Below are 21,996 nucleotides of genomic sequence, written 5' to 3'. Positions count from 1 at the left end.
TCATAGCAAAAGCTCGACCTAAACCCCAAAGGGGAAACCACCAGTTTATTGTATTTTGATATACTGCTTTAATGGCAGGAGGAGAGTTTTGGACCCTCCCTCAGGCAGCAGCCCCAGAGCCAGGCTGCTTTCCCAGGGAAGAAGCCAAAAGCTCCTCCTGTCAGTGGGATGCTCACACAAGCCCTCCTTGCTCTAATTAGGGGTTAGTCCTGATCTCCTTGCCTGTGGAGAAGGAATTTAACAGTGAGGATGACAGCTTTCTCTGTAGCCCAGCAAAGGTTTGATTTGAAACACAGCCCAAATTCCCCCAGCATCTAAACCACTTCCAGTGGGAATTCCCACAGCCAAGAAAGGGAGAGCAACAGGAATTCTGCAGAGTCACAAGAGGCACAAAGCAGAGCAACAACCTCCCACCAAAGACTTGTCCTGCCATTTCAGCAGGAAAGAAAAGGAGAAAAAAAAAGCAGACTTCTGCTTAAAATAATTTTGGATGTTACATAAGGAATGTTTAAGAAACTAAAAGCCTTTTAATTCTTTGTTAAAAGGAAACATCCTGATGGAAGGCCCCAGGAAGAAATAAAAATAAACTGCTGCCACAGTTGCACAGCACTGACTCGAGACCCCCCTGCTGAATTCACACAAGGAGTCTTCGGGCAGGGTTTCCCCTGCACTTCCGAGTGTTCAACTCCTCTGCTCTTAACACTGGATCAAATAAATAAATCAAATTGAATACTGTATGCATGAGTAACTCCTGACTTCAAATATTTATGCAGGACTATTCTCATTGCCCCTAATGTGGGTCATCTGCGGCGCCAAGCCAGGCAGATCCAGCAGTGAGGAGCAGGGAGGAAGAGCATCAGGAATGTTCTTTGCCACCCGGGATCACTCGGAGCTTCTGCTGGCTCTCAGCTACCAGGAGGAAAAGGAGGATCCATCCCCACAGTCACAGGATCAGCACAGCCAAACAGCCAGCCAGGAGGGATGGGGGGTCCTGGGGGGCATTTGGAACAGCATTCCCAGCAGGTCAGGGAGGGATCCTGCCCTCTGCTCAGCCCAGGATAAGCCACATTCCCGGGCAGTGCCCAGCCCTGAGCAGAGCCCAGAGAGGTGTGGAGTCTCCCTCCCTGGGGATATCCCACACCCCTCTGGACACCTTCCTGTACCCTGAGCTCTGGGATGGCCCTGCTTGAGCAGGGAGGTGGCACCAGTGACCCACAGGGGTCCATTCCAGCCTGACCCATCCTGGATTCTGTGATTTTGGGAAGGGGTCGGTCTGACTGCAGGTTTGCAAGAGAAGTCTGCTCCCAAATGTTACCCTGCACTGAGGCATCCACACAAGTTAGATCAGCACAATTAAAACGAGCCAGAACAATCCTATTACAGCTAGGCTGGCCAGTTTCTAACACAGACAAGCTTAAATGCATACTTAATTAGCTATTTTAAGGAAGCTCGGTAGTCTCTAGGACCAGCTTTCCAGAACTCAAGGGATCACCAGCAGCAATTTTAAAAGACGAGGAAAAAAATCCAAACCCATTTCCTTCTGTAGCAGAAGCCCCACAGAGACCACAGGCACGGGGCCACCCTGCTCCCCTCAGCAGCCCTGGGGCTGTGCAAACCCACATCACAGGGCTGCCTTGAGGCCCCTGTGCCCTGGCTGGGGCATTCCGGGGAGCACGAGAAGTCCCACTCACTGTCCTGTCGCAGGTAACAGAAGTCCCAGTGCAAGCAGCTGACTTTTTATTCCCATTATCCAGTGAGAGAGGGAGCTCACAGCCCCTGGCAGGGTCACTGCAGCTGAACCACGGAGCACAGCATCCTGTGATACTCACAACCTCCTGGTTAGCCATGGATTTATTTTCTTTATCAGTGTTTTCTTTGTGAGGCAGGCACTATTGTACATGAAATGCTTAAGCACGCTGGCCTTCGGGTCACGGGCTGGCCACCTCTTCACACAAATAAATACTGAGGGGTATGCTGGGTTATATTCACCTCAAATAAAAATACAAAAAACACAGCTGAAGACACTACTTGAACCAAAATAGCAGCATGTTTACTTTAGGCCTCTGGAGTGGGAGCAGGTATTGGAAGCCAAGTACAAAGAGGGCAGAGTAAGTGGCAGCAGCACTCTGATAATGAGAAAGGGAGATGAAAACAGACCCAACCAGCAGAACAAACCTTTAACAGATCTGAAAGGAGAAACACAAGGTCTGGCAATCACTTTGACATCACTGTGATTTCAGCTATATGGATGGAGAGATCACTATCAGCGTTTAAATTCCCTGAAACACTGTTTCTACAAGTTACATCTTATTCTGTAAAAAGCAGTTACACAAAACAACTCTACTCTGGCACACTTTCAGGCCCTGAATTTTAGAACATTCTAAAGTTAAATGAGAATGGGAAATTTTAATCTCAGCTAGGAGAAATAGTATTTCAAACAGAGAAAACATTGGCACAGGTTAGCAAAAGACAAATTGATTGAATCTCTTTCAAAAGCTTAGAAGGGTAGAAATTATCTTTTTGCACTGAGCTTACAGACATAATTTTAAAGGCAAGCATCCCTGGAGGAGTGACAATGCCATACCCAGGTGGAAAGACAAGATTTAGGGCTGGATTGAGTTTTGTTGGCAAGCCAGAGCAGCTCCATCGATATCAGCTGTCCTACACACTGGGCCAAGGCAGGAGGCGTTCCCAGGCACCACAGAGTGACCTCAGCTCTGAGCTGGCTTTAGCAAGGAACCGTGTGGCCACTGAGGCACCACAGCCCCTGGACTCATCCCAATCCCTCACCAAGCCAAACCAGCAACAATTACCCTGAACCACGCAATGGCACATGCTAGAGAGACACTCCACTTGATCTGCAGACAGATCAGAGCCCAGCACTTCCTAATTCCTTCCGAAAGACACAGAACCCTAATGCCTCCAAAATGAGGCCATTCCAGCAGTGTTTGGCTGTCTGCTCTTGGCGAAAGAGAAGAAAATGGTTACCAGTTCTCCACAGGTAGCTAAAAATTAGGAAGGAAGGGCATGTGCACCTTCTGCAGGGAAGCAGAACAACACACACACACTTAATTGCCTCTCCTTTCCTGTATTTCTGTCATCTTCCCATTCTGCAATGCTACAGAGCAACAGGAAAGCCCAAAGCATCCCGCACACAAAAGAAGAAAAGCTGGTCTTGCACAGGGACAAAGGAGGTGCAGGGCCTGCCCCTGAAGTACAAACAGGTTCAGACACTTTCTCTTACAGAGATAACGTGTTTCACACACAGTTCCTCCCACCACCTCCAGGATTAAAGTGCTGGGGAAGGAAGGAAGGATGTGCTGAGAGAATATTGTACATTTGCATCAGGCACTTTGATGGGGTGAACAGCTCTGTGTCCCCTGTATTAAAGAGGTGATTCAGTGCACAGACATGCTAGAAATTAATTTTTTAAAAGTGGAAGGTTTGATTTTTGTTTTTTTGACACAGAATCCTTCCCTTGGGACAACTTGTTCTTTCTATCCACGCTGAGGGGAAATCCAGAATTGCCAGCCCAAGCCGAGTGAAGACACTTCTAACTCCTTGACTGCCCAAGTGCCTCTGTATTTTCGTAATCACTTATCACAGAAACTCCTGAGCTGGAAGGGCCCCACAAGGATCATGCAGTCCCAACCCCTGTCCCTGCACAGACACCCCAACAACCCCACCTTGTCCCTGGAGCACTCTCCAAATGCTCCTGGAGCTCTGTGGGGCTGTGCCCATGCCCTGGGGAGCCTGGGCAGTGCCAGCACCCTCTGGAGGAAGAAGCTTTCCCTGATCTCCAACCTAAACCCCTCCAGACAAAGCTCCAGCCCTTCCCTGGGGTAATGGTGATGGTGATTAAATGATCCCTTCTCACAAAGCCCAGTGCAGACCTAGAACCAGAACAAGTCAAGCACAGGCTTTTCCATTTTTGGCACAGCTCTCCAGAGGATGCAGTTTCACCACTGAAGTACAACTGACAGCCAAGATCCAGAAAATCAGTGGCATGCAGAGAGACACAGCTCAGCACAACAACACTGGTGCTGGGAAAGCTCTGCAGACCCCAGGCAGGGCAACACCCCTGGGTAAGTCTCAGAAATGCTTCATGACTCTCACTGCTTCCTTGGAAAACTTCCAAAAGTACAAAAAATACAAAAATTCCCAGCTTCAGCTTGGGAGAAGGGTTACATTCTTTTTAGGACAGCCTAGAGAGACCGGTGTCCGCCACGGATATTATGTTGAACCATCATTGGTGCTATTGTTTTCCCCTCATCCTAACCCAGGTTTCCCCTGCAGAAAAGGGTCACAGAGCACACACACATCATTCCAAGGTCCCCACTCAGAAGTGGGTGCTGACAAAGCCCCTCACATGAAGGGGGACACAGAAACCCAGCAGGAGATTTCCCTGCACCTAAAAGATTATTGGTGGCCCAAGGGGATAAACAGGTCCCTGTCTGCCTGTGCTGCTGCAGATGAGCCACGAGGCAAGAAAACCACACATTCCTTCTGTCAACAAGGATTTGGGATGATCTGAGAGAGGATCCCCAGCCCAAGCAGCTCATATTATCCCGAGGCTCACTCCCACCACGCATGAGAACAGGGAATAAATACCTCCCTGTGCAGGAGGCTCACTTGTTACTGATTGCAGACCTGGAGCATCTGCAGCAGGAAGATCTCCCGAGGCATTTCACATCCTGCCAGTCCCAATTCCCCACAGCATGATTCCCACTAGGGTGCCCCTGCCTCCTCCACAGGATTTGGATCCTACAGGCTCTCAGCAAAACTCTGCTTCCACTGCTGCCAACCCTATGGCACACCAGAGCTCCAATCCTTCTGGGAAAACATTCTTTCCTCTTTCTCATCCATCCACATCCCTTTGTTTTTGCCCCCCACCCCAGGATGAAGCAAACAGGTCAGCCAAGAGCCAGGCTCAAGGGTGTCCTTCCACGCTTCCAGCACGAGAAACAACCTGAAGCATAATTTCTCTTTAAGAAAATTTGGGTTCTGTGCAGAAAACTATGGATTTGCTCCTACAGCTACACCAAGCTGAGAGTTTGGTTTCAAGCACAGGGTTCAGTCCCCTTTGCTGCTGCCTCTCCTGCTCCCACTGCAGGGCAAAAGGAGGCAATGGAGAAAGCACTGGGAAAAAAAAAAAAAAAGAAAAAGAACTTGTAACATTCTCCATTGAATGGAACAGTCCAAGGCAGCAAGAAGGTACCAGAGCAAGCCCTGGTTTCATGTCTGAGCTCTCCAGGGACAGAAGGCCAGGTCAAGAAACCAAACTGGAGGGGCCAGGGCCAGAAGCAGCCACAGAAGCTCAGCCAGGAGGTAGCAAGTGTGCCAAGGAAGTGTGCAAACTCACCTGGCCAGAGTTCCAGGTGAGAACTGGGGCACACAGGAGAAGCCCCCCAGCAGCCACATCCATCTGCCCCTGGAGCTCCTGGGGACTGGAGCAACAGCTTAGTTCTGTGAAACAGGAGCACCAGAGAGCCCTGGGGACAGAGAAAGCCTACCTGGTGAGGGGCTAAGGCAACGAGATGACTCCCTGCCACAAAAATGCAGACTGCTTATCTATCAGACCCCGGGGGGTCCTTCTGAGGAATGTTTTCCCTTTTCCAGGAAGAGAAAGGAGGGGGGAGTGTCTTTTGGCACTCTAAGTTAAAAAATACAGAGCAGACCTTCTCTCTGTTGGCCAGACCTACAAGCACTCCTTCCACTCCCCCCTCCAGGTGCCTCCTCGCTGTCCCCCTGCCTCTTTCACCCCTGGACACGGCCAGAGGGGAGGACATGGGCGAAGATTCCAGCCTCAGTGGGGAGAAAAGGCAAGGAAAAGGGATGGCCTGTGGGATCTGCCAGTTAAGTCAAACGTTTGAATGCACAACTGCAACCAAGCACTACACAGGTACAGTTTTCACCCTGGCTTGATTCAGGGATGCCCATACTCACAGGATGTTTTTACAAGGTCTGCTGTCCTATAAACAGAGCCCAGCTCTGCTTCTGAGAGCTTTGGGGGCACTTCTCTCCCTCTCTGTGGAACAGCTGTTTAATGTCTTTGCTGGTGACAAGGACAGTGGGACTGATGGCACTGAGCTCTGTGGTGGTGGCACACACCAGAGGGAAGGGATGGGGCGCCCAGAGGGACCTGGATGGGCTGCAGAGGTGGCCCTGGGACAACCTGGTGATGTTCAATAAAGCCAAGGGCAAGGGCTGCACCTGGGTGGGGGCAGTGCCAAGGGCAAACACAGGCTGGGAGAGAATGAGCGTCCCACTGCCAGAGGGCAGGGATGGATGGGATTTTGGGGAGGAATCCTTCCCTGTGAGGGTGCCCAGAGCAGCTGTGGCTGCCCCCGGATCCCTGGAAGTGTCCAAGGCCAGGCTGCAGGGACTGCGCTTCTTTTCTTTTTACACTGCTCTTCATTCACCCTTCACCTCAGCACACACACATTTAAAAAAATAAATAAACCAACCAAAGCAACCTCACCCCAGCCACAGGGCGGATGTGGCCATCAGCTGGACTGATGGCTGCTAGTCAACACTATCCAAGCCTTTTCTTGAGCCATCACAAGCCTCACACAACACGTACCTGACAGATACCATGCCATCTGCCCATTTTCAAGTTCACATTACCCAGAAACTCATGCAGTCCTCACAAAACCTGATGCACATCATTAAAAACCAAGTGAGGGGCTCCCTCTGGGAAAAACAAAAAACCCTGCTAAATACAAATAGGCTGCAAAATCCCCCTGGATTTCCATTCCTGGAAGCTGGGGGAGCATTTTGGAGAAGTGTCAGTAGCACCTGCCCAGGTCTGTCCCCATGCCTGGGACAGAAGGATCCAGCACTATTTAGCATCTTCATATAACAACTACAGAAATACAGATGTATTTCAGAAAAGAAAGTTCAGAATACCTTCACAGGAAGGGGGAGCTGCACAAAGAGCTCCAGGTTCACCCAGGCTGAGCACACCCCAAATCCTGCCCCAGCAGGTACCTCCAAACACCTACAAGTGGCCAAAGGAAAACTGTCCTTTTATTCTCCCAATCTTCTGAAGCCTTCCTGTGATGCAAATCAGAACATTCCTCTGAAATCACATGCTGCCAACAAACAATTTCCACATGCAGAAGAGAAGTAGGAATTTCACACCAATTCCAAATTGAAAGCTAAACAGCTTTAATTTGGGACACAAGGACAAAAGTGCATTGCCAACAAGTAATTGCCCAAGGCAAAACAGGGACCTCAGCCTCTCTCACACAACCCTTTCAGAGAGGACAGAGGCACATCAGGAGGGTTCCAGTGCAATAATTACAATTAATCCATTACTTAATCTCCTAATCACTCCCAGGCAAACACTGTTCTCAGACATTTGTAAACCACAGAATCATCCAGGATGGAAAAGCCCTCCCAGGCCATGGAATCTGACTTGAGTCTGATCCCCACCTTGTCACAGCCCTGATGCCACATCCAGGCCTTCCTACTTTCCTGGACACCCATTCCAATGTCTAATCTGTCTGTGAAGAAATCCTGCTGATGCCCAACCTGAACCTCCCTAAATGACACATTCCTTTTCAAACCATCCTACTCAGGAAAATTTCACCGGGAAAAGAAATTGGAAAACGCCCAGGTAACACCAGTGGCTTCTTTCAAAGCTCCAAGAAAAGCAAATTCTCAGCCAAAGCCCAGAAGTTCCCCACATGAGGGGTCCCACCTTCCCATCCAGCTCCTTGAGCCGGGGTTTAAATGGTTCATGGTTCATGAGCTGCTCCATGAACTGGACATGAAGAACCCCCAGCAAGTCCCTCCTACTCAGTATATTCCACCTAACACACACAGAGAACAGATTGAAACAGGCAGGGAATGAGTTTAACCACCCCGTGGGACACAGTAACTCTGTTACCAACACAGTCTGGGAGCAGACAAGGGTAAGAATAGAAATTCTGGCAGTTTTTGTGACACTTCAGTTCTGTGTCTCGCGTGGCAGGTTTAGGAAAGACCTCAAACACTCTTTTTTTTTTCTTTGCTTATTACCAGAGGAAAAGAAAATTTTCCAGCATGGGATCCCTGAAGCTAAAATTAAACCCCTGTAATTTGGGTTCAGCAGAAGTTGGTACAATTCAGATCCCAGCCACAATGAGAGGTCTCCAGCATTATCAACTGTCAACAATTACTGCTGGCCAGCACACAAACCAGCTTTGTTCTGCACTGGAAGCCACAAATGCAAGCAGCAGTAATTGCTACCAAAGGCAAAACACACAAAAACCCCGGCCAGGCCATGCAAAATAACTCCCCAAAGAGGAATACAGGAATGGACACACAGCTCTTGCCATCTCCACTCGCAGCTTTAAAAAAACAAGAGGAAAGTCCAATAGTGTATACCCAGCAAAGCAGGAGGCTAGCGAGGAAAAAGGATCCTAAAAAGACACTTGTTAACGATTATGAGTTGAATGCACGTTTAATGGAACATCCTGTTCATTAGTGATGGAATTTCATTAGTCCTTTAAGGGAAAGCGACACATGGAAGAGACAAAACACAATCAATTTCTCCTGGAACTGCACACACCGCCACAGTGAGCCTCAGCAAGCTCATCCCAACCCATATTAAACCCACAATCAATTAATACTAATTGCTCACCTTATTTTCACAGAGGGATCAGAGCACTCCAGCGAGGCTCAATAAAAAAGCGAAGACAAAAGGCAATTTGTACAAAAGCAACTCACTTGTCTGGTGTTTATAGATTCATTTAGCTATGCATTTCATTATGCTGGCTGGTGATTCTGTCAGCTCCAGTGCCCTGCCTCACAACCACCCCTGAGCAAAGGGCAGCACGAGGCCATCCTGCTGCTAGAACTCAGGGAATAAACAAAGTTTTATGAGTCAAAGATCCCAAAAAATCTTCACTGCCAGATCTGCCAAGGTGTCAGTGTTACTCTCCCAGGACATAGGCATGGCCAAGCCAGGAAATGTGTTTCAGCAGAAACAAGCCAGGATTTATGTTCACAGAATCCTGGGATGGCTGGGATCTCTGGAGATCACCCAGCCAACCTCTCTGCCAAGGCAGGGTCACCTGGAGCGGGTGAAACAGGAATTTGGGTTTTGGGGATGCCTCCAGAGATAGAGACTCCAGGCCCTCCCTGAGTAGCTGCTCCAGGGCTCTGCCCCCTCCATGGACAGAAGTTCTCCCTCAGGCTGAGGTGGAACTCGTTGTGTTTCAGTTCATGGCCATCACTGGCAGCTCCTGGATCACAGACACCAAACCCTCTGGATCAAACCCACTGCCACCTCCTGAAAGCCTGATGGCACCACAACATTAGAGTAAGTGGAAAAGTTAACTGCACTCAGCTCTCTCTGTAGGGTTTATTTCCTTCCTGTATTTCTGCAGATTTGAAAGTGACTCTGCAACTGCATCACACCTGCCCAGACATCAGGGAAGGTTCCTGGAAAAGGAACAAGCTACAAATGGAGGCCTCCAGCAAGTCCTGCAGGTAGGAATGCAGAAATGCAGGTAGGGCATGAATTTAGGCTTTCATGGAAGTTGCAAAGAGCACAGAAATGCCAGGAACTCGCTGGGTGGTCAGGAAGCAGGACTCTCAAGGTTTCAGACACACTTCCCATAAGCAAGCTGAGGAGAGGGGCTGGTGCAGCCCAACAGAGCCCTGCTGGAACAAGGAGGGACAGGCTTTTTGTCCAAGGCCTGCTGGTGACTGAGGACAGCAACTTCCAGGGAAAATCCCAGCAGAGTTCAGTGGAGGGATGGAGTGGAAGGGCCGGAGAGGCCATTCATCCCCAAGTCAATCTAGGATTTGGCTTAGAAGAGGTAAAGTGTGATTGGCTGGGGTATGGGATCATTTGAAACAACAAAACCCGCCTGCTACTCCAGCAGTGGATGGGTCCCATGGACAAGCAGGAACTGGATCCCAGCTGGAATTGCCCTGGCTTGCTGGGAGCTCTGTGTCTGGCTGAGCAGTGCTTCTGAGGGAGGCCGGAAAGCCAGAGGGAAGGCTAAAACCCTGACAAATCTACCATGTTACTGCAAAACACAAGAATGTATAAAAAAAGGGGAGGTGGGGAATCAAAAAAAAAAAAACCAAAAGCCAAGCAAAACTTTCCTAATGCTGCTGGCTTTCTGCACACTTTCTCCTGCAGATCAGACAGGCAAGACACAGGCAGGCAGTCAGGGTATTTGTGTTCTTGCAGGGGAGTGCTAGTGCAGCAGGAAAAATCGTGGGCAAGGAATTCCACCGCAGCTTTCTGGCACGAGGCTTTACATCTCCAGATATAAGATGTTTTGAGTGAGAGATGAGAGATGTTTTCCAGCTGTGGTTTAACTGGAGCCCAGAGACATTCAGCTGCTCTATAAAGGTAGTTCCAAGAGCACTTTTTGACAACAAAGGGAGAGGAAACTCCAGTCATCTGATGGCGCTTTTGTCAGCCAGTCTGAGCGCTGACTGAGGAATCATGAGACGGGTCACTCAGCAGGGAAAAAGATTTTTCTTTAGGCGCTGGGTTTGGGGCGAGCCCACAGCAGCAGGATTGGGAGAGTGGGGATTTGGCCCCTCAACCAGCAGTGCTGAGGGAAGACAGACCTGCCCCGCAGCAAGACACACAATTAGGCAAAGCAAACGAGTTGTCAATAAACCCTGGAGCGTTCAATGAGATGTCGCTAATGGGGAGGCAAATGTACACTATCAGAATCCCTGCCACGAGGGCAACAATCCCCAAGTTATGCTTGATGTCTCTGTGATGAAGCTATTTTCAGCTGCTTTGAATCTTCTTCAGGAAAGGCAGTCTTGGAATTAAAAAAAAAAAAAAAAATTAAAAAAAGTCATGTCTGTTCTGAGCTGAGATGCACACATTTAATCAGTCCAGGTGTTTAAATTATTTATCCATGAGGAGGAAAACTGTACTAATCTTAGGCACAGCTCATATGAAGGGGAAAAACAGGCACAAAGGCATGCCAAACGCTGTGATGCAGCAGAGAATCCTCTCACGCACAAGGTAACTGTGGCCAGAGGTGTCCCAAGCGCTTGTTACTGCAGCCCGGGCTGCAAAACTCAACACACAGAGATTTGCAGCCACCAGAAGAAAGGTTTCCCGACTGGGAGGTGAAATTACCGTTTTCAGCCAGCACAAAGCCCTAGTCCAAAGTTGGTACTTTGCCTAGAACTTTAAAACTGGGCTTTTCTTAAACGCAGTGTCTGGGGGAGAGCACAGCACTTGAAGAATTGCTTTGCCCCAAGTGAGTGCTCAGGAGCAGCCTGCCCCTCCTCATCACCAGCACAGGGAAAGCAGCCTTGCCTTCCCTCTCCCCTCTGATCTGAGCCTTCTCCTCCTCTCTCACCTGCCAAAGCTGCAGGGAGACTTCCCCCTTGGAAGATACACAGCACAGCCCACTGCAGCCTTGCTCCAAACGAAAATCCCATCCCACATCACAAAGCTCGGGCTAAGAACAGAGAAGGAAAAACCTTCACCTTCCCTGAAAGAGACTCAGGGAGACGTTCAAGGTATTGCAGCTCCCTTCCAGCTGCTGTTTCCATCATTTTGTTTCTCTAATCTGGGCAGCACACCAAAGATCACAAGGTCTGGGTTTAAGTTTCATTTCAAAAACATCTCGTAGGAGAAGAATCGTTCCTCCATTTTATTAAGCAAAGCCCATAGGCTGCTGACAGGGCTGCTGCAGGTGGCAGCATCAGTGGGACATTACATACTCGGTAAATATGTGAAGAGGAAGACACTGAGCTGGAAGGCTACTAATGAAAACAGAGAGGAAGACCCCTGAGACACTCGCTTTGTAATTCCTTTTGACACAAGCCAACATTTAAAGTCTCCTGGCTGAGTTTACCTGAGAAACCTAAAAGCACTTTACAGCATTGTTGCTCAAACCATTGCAAGTACCCAGCAGGTCCATTTCCAAGGGAATGTTGTGTTTGATACTGACACAACACTTCACTGAACAAGGCGAAAGCAACAAGGGAGCGACACCCGCTGCTTGGAAAGTAACTGAGCTGCACTGCGAAAGTGACTCCTTGTTGTACCCAAGGTCCTTGAAATTACTGCTCAGGTAAGTGTCTGGGAGACACTGCAAGAGGGACGCAGCTTCACAGGGAACCAAAGGGGAGAGGAAAGAGAAGGAAATAATTAAAAAAAAAATAGTAACAGACCAGTCTTCGGCACCATGGCATGCCCAGTTGCACCCAGGAATCCTGAGACCCACTCCTTATTTCCAGCCTTCATCTGATGATTCTTTTCAGCTAACATCAGCCTTTTTACACTGTTTTCCCAGATTGTATTTTTGTCATTAGTTCTGGACAGAGACGAGATCACAGAGCCACAGAATCTCCTGAGCTGGAAGGGCCCCACCAGGGCCATCCAGCCCAACCTTGCCCAGCACAGACACCCCAACAATCCCACCCTGGGCATCCCTGCAGCACTGTGGGGCTGTGGGCAGCCTGGGCAGTACTCAGCACCTCTAATATCCAACACAAACCTCCCTGGCACAGCTCCAGCCCTTCCCTGTCACTGTCCCAGGGAGCAGAGATCAGAACTGCCCCTCTGGAGGAAGCTGCAGATCTCAATGAGATTCCCCTCAGTCTCCTCTCCTCCAGCTGAACATTCCAAGTGCCCTCAGCTGCTCCTTGTGTGGCCCCTCCAGATCCTTCACCATCCTCATGTCCCTCCTTTGGGCACTCTCCAACAACTTAAGGCCTTTTTTATGTTGTGGTGTGCAAAATTATCCCCACTCAACAGGACACATGTCATTTCCTTTTTGTCTTTTTTAGCTTGGGATTTAATTTTTTTGGTGGATTATTTAGGTTTTTTTTTTTTCATTAAAGTGCCTTTTGCTCTAACTCTAAGCATAATTGCTTTGGGGGCTGGCATTTCCCATCCGTTTTCATGGCAGAATTACACACCTGAAGAAGATCTCTTGGTCCTTCAAGGCTTTTAAACACGTTCTCAGATAAGCACAGCTGTGTTTTTAACAGTAGCTGAGATTAAAGAATTTAAGAAAGGAAAATTTGATATAACGTTTCATGCTTTAGTTAACAGTCTTCCAAGACACAAAGCTGCTCCAGTTGCTCTGGAAACTGTAACTTGGACACAACCATGCAGATACATCAGCCCCCTGGCTATAAATGAAACCACTTTAGCAACACTGCACATTTGGATGACAAACATTTATTAAAGCAAGCATTGCATCCCCATCTTCCTATAGCAAGGGCACATCCCGTGGTCCTCCACAACAGTGCACAGCTCTGGTTTCCTTTAAGCTCTAAGGGACACAAGGAGAGTCAGGGGGGCTGTGGGTCTACCACTGAAATAACAACCCCCCCAGGTCAGGGAGAAAGGGGAAGCACTGGTGAGTGTCTGAGGGATACACCATGGATGTGCCTCTCATACCCCAGCCATGACACCAGCACCAAGAGGAAGGCTTGGAAGACAAAGGGACATGGTGGCCAGGCTAGGGTTTGGTGCACACACCAAACACCAGCCCAGGAGAGGGCTGGGAATTTATTATTCCTGTTCCCAGGAAGCTGGGAACAGAGCAAGAGCAGCCCCTGGGAGAAGGAAAGCGGGACGGGGATGCTCAAACACCGAGCAAGAGGAACGAGAGAGGGGTGCTCACGGAGGAGGACTGGACACGGCACCACACCAGATGCCAGCCACATGGGCCTTTTAAAAACAGGGGGAAATATTCCATACACAAACCATGGCCTGAGTGCTGGTTGCTGTGGAAACCATAACTTTGAATTCAATGGCTAAAACCTGGCACTGCTATTTATACCATGCTCCTCACTACAGCACGAGAACTTCGCCCGGAAAGCAGAGCTCTGGTACTCACAAACATGGTTCTCCCCCCTGTTACACACACTGATCGCCCCAAACCAGGCAGCACAAGGCTTTCCCAATGCTCCTCGCCACTGAAGGGCCACACAGCACCATCGCCTCTAATGGGCAAATAAAACCCCACCAGTGCCTTTCTTCTTCCAAGCAAGACCAGGTGAATCCCTGGATGGACATGGGGCAGGAGTCATTGGATTCTGCTTCGGCCAAGAGCACCCAGAGACACCACAAAGGCCGTTTCAAACAGCAGTTTATCTGGTCTCCCTCGAGGCAAATTCCAGTCAGCATCACCTGAGATGATGCAGGGCCAGAGCCCAAAGTCGGTTACCATTAGAGATGACAAGCATTTGTGTAAGAACTCCAGAATATTGCCTTTAATATCCCAGAAAGCATAACTGGGTCATTAATGCAAGAATAACAGCAACAGCAGAAATGCTGCAGAACAAACCATTTTGGGGAGAAATCCCTGTCACAACAGGCATTTTCAAGCTGCTCTGCTGTCGGAGAAGGAAATGGCTTTTTCCTCCATGGGAATCATGATTCTGGAGCAGCAAGTGCTCCCAAAGTGGGAACGGGAGTGATCTGCCTGCAGCCAAAGCTGAGGTGAGCCAACTATGCTACATTCCTTTTCCACCTTCACCATTGCAGGGCCTGGAAGGGAAGAAACAGCCCCATTCATTCCCCACCCACTTCTCAGTCCTGTTTTCCCCTAGCAGGACGAAGGTGCAAGTGTAGCACAGCCAATAACTATCACAGGGTGACCATCCCCTTCCAAGACCCTTCCCAGGACCCAGGCACCTCTCAGCCCCCAAACCGGTGCAGAAGGGCAAAGAAGGCAGAAGCTGGGAGGGAACCACACTCACCAAGGTCACCCACACCTCCAGAATCCCATGGGACCGTCCCATCCCTGCGGCTCCCTGGGAAGCAGCAAGGACAGCAGCTCCATGCAATCCAACAGCAACACCCTGCCTGCCCAAGGCAGGGTTTTCCAGGGCAAGGGCAGCCAGGGACTGCACAGGGACAAGAGTGGGGATGCAGCAGACAAGCTCCAGGAGCTGCCAAGCCAGGAAGGGTGGCAGGAAGGGATTGGGCCCTTACAGTACAGGTGAAGGCAGTCTCGCCTGCCCTTGCTCAATAATTTACATCACAGCACTGAAGTGTCATTGACAACGACAGGAGCATTTTAATAATACAGGAAGGGGGAAAGATGCTCTAATCTCAGACACCAAACCAATTGCTCCACAGATCTCAGCCTCCCCCGATTTATACCAATACATTTTTTAAACAGAATTTCAAAATTATTAACTCCCGAGTGCTACCTACTCCGTAGCCCTGGTCAGTTACTGCTAGCCCAGTCCTTGGGATGCCCCGATCACGCGGGAACGAAGGGCCATTGACGAGGAACAGCAACAACATGTCACTTTTCCCCAGCGCTTCCCCAGCCAAGGCGGCAGCGCTGGAAACACGCACTGGTTCCTGCCATGCCATCAGGACCGCGCTGGTGCCAGTGCTGCCGAGGACCCCGGGGCTGCGAGCATCCCTCGGGAGCCGCAGCTCCGGGCCGTGCCTGCCTCCGGTGACCCCGCGGCCGGGGCGGGCTCCCCACCTGCCCCGCACCGCTCACCTGTGCCCGCCGCGGCGCCCCGGCCCGCTCGCCCGCGCTTCACCGGCGGGGCAGGCACCGGGCTGCGGCCGGCGCCGGTGGTCCCGCAGCCCCAGCGGGGACATTTCCAGCGGAGCCCCGGCGCTCCCGGAGGCTGCGGCAGGGCTGGCTCGGCATCCGCCGCACGCCCCCCGCGCCGAGCGGAGCGGTGGTGGGGCCGCCCGCGATGCCCCGGCGCAGGGCGCTCCGGCGAGCGCGGCGATGCGGGGACGCGACCGGACACGCACTCACCTGCACGGCGTCGGGGTCGCCACCGCCGCGATCGGACGGTCGGTCGGTAGGTGGGTGGCAGGCGGGCGGTGGCCGCGGGCCGGTCGCTGGCCGGGGGTCGCCGCCCGCCCCGGGAGCCGCTCCCGGTGCCCGCCGGGCGCCCGCGGCTCAGCGCGCGAGAGGCGCCGCGGCCGCCTTGATCCCTCCGCCCGCCGCGGCCGGCGCCGCCCATTGGCCATTGGCACGTCAATCCGGGCCGCGCCGGCCAATGGGAGGCGGCGGCGGCGGCGGCGGGGCCTTTGGAGTCGGGGAGCCCCGCGCGTGACAATGGGCGCGCGCGGGAGGGGCGGGGCCGGGGCGCGGGAGCGCGGCTCGCGCCGGGGCTCGGCCAATCGCGGCGCGGTGCGCGCGGGGCGCGCGGGGCCCCTCAGAGCTGCGGAGCCCCCGCGGCGGCGGCACCGCGGCGTGCCCGGCTCCCCCCGCCGCCTCCGCCGCTCCGACCGAGCCCTCCCCGCTCGGCCGCATGAGGGAAACCCTCGCACGCCGCCCTCCGAGCGCCAGCGAGCCGGGCGCTGCGGTATTGTTGGCCAGGGGATGCGCGGCTGGGTGCACGGCAGAGTTCCGGCCTCCCCGCAGGCACGGATGCAGAACTTATTCGCCTATTCATACGTTTCATCCAATAATGGCATTTCGAAATCACACAGCTCTCTTTCATTAATTAGTATTCCGTCCTACTGGTTATTGATTGCTCACGTTATGTTAATTCGTTCATAGGCTTAGTCTTTTTATTATCTATTTCCTCCAGCAGGTCTTCTCCAAGACATCTACTGACTCTTTTTTTTAGTCTCTTCTTTACCTTCTGTTTTCTGCAAAACGTCCTTGTGGTCTGTAAATTTTGCGTTCCAGATGTCCAAGCACACCAATCCATCTTCCTCTCCCAGGCTTTGGTCACTGGAGCCCATCAGAGTTGGTTCATCAGAAGTTAACGTTTCAGTCATTCTGCCCATAAGCCACTAAAGTAGCCTATGACAGCTTCGCTAAATGCTAGCGAGGATTAATCCAAGAATAACAGGCGATAATTAATATACATATGGGTTATGATAAATTAAAACAATTAATTTGAAAGTTAATTTAAACCATTAACTAAAATGATAAAGCTCTATCGTTTCTGACAATGCAGTGGGGAACTGCTTGAGGCACCTTTTCCTCCCTGGCTCCTTCAGCGCCCCCAGGACCACTGCTGAGCTTTCCCTGTCTCTGCCTCTGTCCCAAAATGCGGAATGTGCCGAATTTCCCTTAAATAGGATGTTCTGTGATGTTTGATCTTTGTACACTTCCAAGCCCAATCAGCTAGAAAGGAGACGTAATCCCAGAAACAGAGAGCAGCCAACAAGCTCTAGGTGTTAGAAAAACAAACTACTTGCTAGGGCTGGACGTGTTTCCATGATGTCAGACGTACGGGAGGTGAGCAAAGCTTGGGAAGAAGGACGTGCCTCCGATGGCGGACATGAGGAATGCAGAAGGACATTTGGCAGAACCCCCAAGATACGGAAGAAACTCATAAAAAGTGCAGAATGAGCTCCCACTGGGGGGGAAAAAGGGAATTCTGGGAGGGCAGATCGTGAGCAGCAGCTCCAAAACCCCACCGACCCAAAAGAAGAGGAGCCCCGAGCACGGGAATGAGCAGGAGAAGCCAGAGAATCATTAACCAAGAGACGACAGAGCAGTAATTAATAAGAGAACTGTGTAACTTGTACCAGCGAACATGAATGCCTTTGTTTGCACCATGTGGGACACGGCTCAGCCCAGGAGAGTACCCGGCCACTGTGAGCACTTGGATTTTGTCAAGCCTCAGCTCCACCCGGAAAAGCACATTTTATAATGCACTAATAATAAATAAACATCAGCTGTGTCTGAACTGACAGTGGTTTTCAACACAAAAAACGGAGCACCTCCCCAACACCTTTGGAAGTCAGAGTGGGGAAATCCAAAGCAACCCATTGTGTATCTAATAAAGAATATTTCTTTTCTAATACTGTGTGTTTGTTCTGCCGTTAAAAATCAAACACAAAATCTCAGATACCATTCTTCACATGTTGCTTCTAAATCAAGCCCAAATATTAAATGTCAGTTTTCTTCATCAAGCCACTGACTAATTAATGACAGGTTTGAAATGGCATTACCACACCAAGCACTTCAGGCAGAGCATTTAATCAGCAAGATTAAACACGGGTCCTTTTGTGATTTTGATTCCAGGTGTGCCAGGGCCACAGGCAGGAATTCTTTCCCCAGATCCCGCCTAACTCTGCCCCTGGCAGCGGGAAGCCATTCCCGTGTCCCGTGGCACAGCCCGGCAGGATGGGTAGCCCAGCGGACCCGCGGCTTGTGCCGGCTCGGGTGGGCACATTTGTAACTAATCCCGCCTGCTTTGCTGCTTTCCCAGGGCCTCGGCGTGCAGTGCCCGAGGCTCGTTTCTCGTCTGCCAGCTCCGGTTTCTCCGCACACCGAGCCCCATCTCTTCGCTGCATGCCCGGGCTGCTGTGCCAAGCCCGTGTGCTGCTTGTCCCCCTCCACCGATTCGCTGCTCGTTTGGGAGCTGCTGCTTTTGTCCCGCGGTGATTGTCTGGGTAAAAGGTTCGGCTTTCTTCCAAAATGTTTCCAAAGGAAGCAGAAGACGGGCCTAAGCTGAAAATTCCCCCTGAAAATACTCGTCAATTGCCCGGCAGGAGTAAACCTTGTTTTCAGGGAATGCAGCAGGGGTAAAACACCTCCCCGGTGAAATCCTGAGTTTAGGAATGGTTGAGCTGCGCAAAGGAGAGCCGGTTCTGACAGGGACACGCAGGAGTAGCTCAGCCAGAAAGAAACAATTTGGTAACTCCCAATGAACACAGTAAAACCTAGCTGCAAGGGAGGCAATTCCGTGATTGGAAACACGGCGCAGCATTCCTCATGGAAGAATCTGTGTGGAGGAGGAAGGCTCAGAAGCAAAGTTCTGTCTCTGCTGCAGACGTTCCACTTGTTAAATTTTGTAAATAAAGCCTTTTTTTCCTCTTTGCAATGCACATTGTGGTATTTCTCCTCCACACAAAAGAATGCTCTGGCTCCGGAGCAGTGCATGCCCGTACCTGAGAGACAGGAACCACAGGCGACATTTCAAGGGGGAAGGTGGAAAAAGGGTCTTAAAAAAAAAAAAATAAAAAAAAATTGAGGAAACTGTTCTTTGAAAAATATTGGTAGAGTGTGACCAGTACAAACCAGGCCATCCAAACTGGTTAGAGTTAGGTCTTGTTCTGTACTGGTGAAACACTTACTTTCCTGTCAGATTTCCCTGTAGCTCACAGAAGATTGTTCACCAAGACCCAGAAACTGTTGCCTTATTTTTGCCTTAGAAAACAGGAACAACAAGGTAATAATGAAGGTTTCTGGATTTTGTGTAAGTGACTCAGATTGGTTGCCAGCTCCATACACAGAAGATAACTATTCCTGCTCTGTATGAATTTTTGTGAGGACAGTCTGCTCCTCTAAGTGCAAAATATCCATTAGCCCTCCTAAGTCCTTTGGAGAAGCTCTCCCAGGTCTCTGCATGCTTCAAAAATCACAAAAAAAGCCTCCCCAGGTGTTTTTCAGCTGCTATTTCTGTCAGGCTGCAGTGAGGCTGGTAGTGGGATAACATGCTGGAGGATTATGTAAAAGAGGGAAAAGCATTTGATGAATTACTGCCCAGCCCAGAGTGTCCTTTGAGGAAGGCTGTTATCTGTGTTCCCTGGATAATGGCAGAGCTGGGGCTTTCCCAGGGGTATTGCTGCCCATCCCACAGGACCCGCACGAGGCAGGCAAGAGCCTTGGCTTCCAATCCTGTTTGTTGTCAGCTTATTCGACTAAAGTCTTGCTTTCAATGTCAGTGCTAATTTCTGAGAACCCCAGAACGATTCCAGCTGGGAGAGGCCTTAAAGCCCATTCATTCCCACCCCCTGCCATGGCAGGGACACCCAGGCTGCTCCAAGCCCCATCCAGCCTGGCCTTGGACACTTCCAGAGATCCGGGGGCAGCCACAGCTGCTCTGGGCACCCTCTCAGGGGAGGATTCCTCCCCAAAATCCCATCCATCCCTGCCCTCTGGCAGTGGGACGCTCATTTTCTCCCAGCCTGTGTTTGCCCTTGGCACTGCCCCCACCCAGGGGCAGCCCTTGCCCTTGGCTTTATTGAACATCACCAGGTTGTCCCAGGGCCACCTCTGCAGCCCATCCAGGTCCCTCTGGGCACCCCATCCCTTCCCTCTGGTGTGTGCCACCACCACAGAGCTCAGTGCCATCAGTCCCACTGTCCTTGTCACCAGCAAAGACATTAAATAGTTCTCCCACAGGAAAACAGTTGGGCTCAATGATCCCCGGGGACTTCTCCAACCTAAACAATTCCACGGTTCTATGCCCATGGCACATACAGAGGCACACAACTGCTTGTGAAAGGCACAGGAGAGAGTGCCCCCAGCCCTCCTGGCTACATCACTAGCCCAGAGCTTTTCTTCCTCAAATATTAATGTTTTCCTGATTACCTGCTGCTTATGGGAAGGTGACTGTGCCCATGTACTCCTCTGAATAATTCATTTAAAATATGAAAGCCAGACAGAAGTGACCTTTTACTTACCATGGTCTGTCCAATCCATCCTTTCCTAGTGAGGGAAGCACTGGGAAGCATTCCCAGCATCCCAGTGTTTTAGAGATAGCATTATGGAGAGCAAAACCAGTGCCAGAGTTGTTAGAGAGCCTCTTCTCCCATGTGTGTCCATGTGGAGTGGGGAAGGAAGGCAAGAACTGCAGGGAGAAGTGGGAGGCAGGGCTGGGAAGCAGGGCAGTGAGATGCCCCTCAATTTTTCCATGTTTTTGAGCCACACTGAGCAGCATTGCTTCTGCAGGGCCTGTGGGCAATGGGGTCACTGCCTTGCCTCCAAATAAACAAATTAAACCAACAGTGCAGACATGGGCCATTTGTACTCCTGCTACCTATGGTGCCACTCACTTTAAAATCCTTTTTCCCCAGACAGATTGGTTTCATGTTCATGGATGGGGCTTTTCCCCCACAAACACAAGTCCTTATGCCCTTTGTTTTTATAGCAGTCTGTGCACGATGCCATGTAAGATCTGCTCTAGGTCCCCAGAGGAATTAGAGCAATCATTTCTACTCCTGTGAAAAGCTTCTGGGTCTTTTTCCATACTAGTTGTTGTATGACAACTAGTAAGACAGATTGTTTCTTCCACAAAACTCCTCCACAGTTCCTGTGGGACATGGAAGGAGGTTTTTGGGTTTTTTCTTTCCACAGTTTATGTTGCCACACAGTCCAAGATTCATCAAGGTACCCAATTTATAAAACTAGATAAAAAGCACTTTTATTTTTGTGGAGCTAATCTGCCTACATCATTCCTTCCCTTTGCTTCCTCAGACCCCTCACTCCTAAAAGGTTTTTGTTGTTGTTGTTGTTTTGGGGGAGGTTTTTTGTTTGTTTTTGTGGGGTTTTTGTTGGTTTTGCTACTCCAAATTTTACACTATTTTGCCAAAGAGAAGCACTGTGGAAAGAAAAGCCTATCTCACAAACATGGAGCACTGGCGCCATCCGGTGTCACTCCCTGACTCCGAACTGCCTGCAGCAAGCAACCCCAAACTCTTCCCCCTGCACCGTTTGCAGTCATCCACATTGCCACTTTTGTCCCCAGCAGAGCCCACGCTGAACCTGAAAAAGTGCAAGAAGCAACAAGTTGGTTCTCGCTTCTGCTAAACACGTTTTTCCTTTCCTGCCTCTGTTTTCTGTACAAACTGTGCTTAGAGCTCAGTTTCTGAATACCCAGAAATGTAAATGCCATAGGGGAACCTTGTGGCTCTCCACAACTCCCTGCCGGGGGGCAGGACAAGAGGAAAGGTGCCAGGAGGCTGCAGTGAGGAGGATTTCCCTCTGGAGAGATGCCTGGCACAGCAGGGTGGGGCTGCACCCTCTGCCTGTGCCAAGCAGCTCCCTCAGTCTCTCAGAGCTCCTGAAACACGGCATGTCAGAGCGGTCCTGGCCAGAAAATCCCTGCTCTTCAAAGCGTGGCTTAGCCACAGGCTGGGATTAGGGAATAAGCACAGCTGCGGGCAGAGCAGCACTGCCAGGCTGGGCACTGCCAGGCTGGGCACTGCCAAGCCCTCCCCAGGCTGTGACACAGTGGCTGGAAGCCGAGGACTGTCAGCAGCCTTAAATTGTCCCACCAGGCCCACGTGCCCACCTGGATGCCCCGGAGTGCCAGGCCTGGATGTGG

General features: G+C 50.7%; 1 protein-coding gene across 6 annotated transcripts in view; it reads right to left on the bottom strand.

Moving 5' to 3' along the window:
* Positions 1-15,928, bottom strand: part of TIAM1 (TIAM Rac1 associated GEF 1) — a 156,176-nt gene extending 140,248 nt beyond the window's left edge. For 2 of the 6 annotated variants that reach the window (XM_072924212.1, XM_072924216.1), the window contains exon 1: positions 15,732-15,926. The gene's annotated coding sequence lies outside the window, so the exon portion shown is untranslated. Of the gene's footprint in view, positions 1-15,731 lie in introns of all 6 variants that reach the window. The other 4 variants (XM_032746510.3, XM_072924221.1, XM_072924252.1 and 1 more) reach the window with 4 other exon arrangements.
* Positions 15,929-21,996: the final 6,068 nt, after the last annotated feature.

This window comes from Taeniopygia guttata, chromosome 1 (genome assembly GCF_048771995.1).
Source record: "Taeniopygia guttata chromosome 1, bTaeGut7.mat, whole genome shotgun sequence".
NCBI classification, from domain to species: Eukaryota; Metazoa; Chordata; class Aves; order Passeriformes; family Estrildidae; genus Taeniopygia; species Taeniopygia guttata.
Note: the sequence above shows the minus strand (reverse complement) of the source record. Positions and strands in the feature narration are given on the sequence as shown.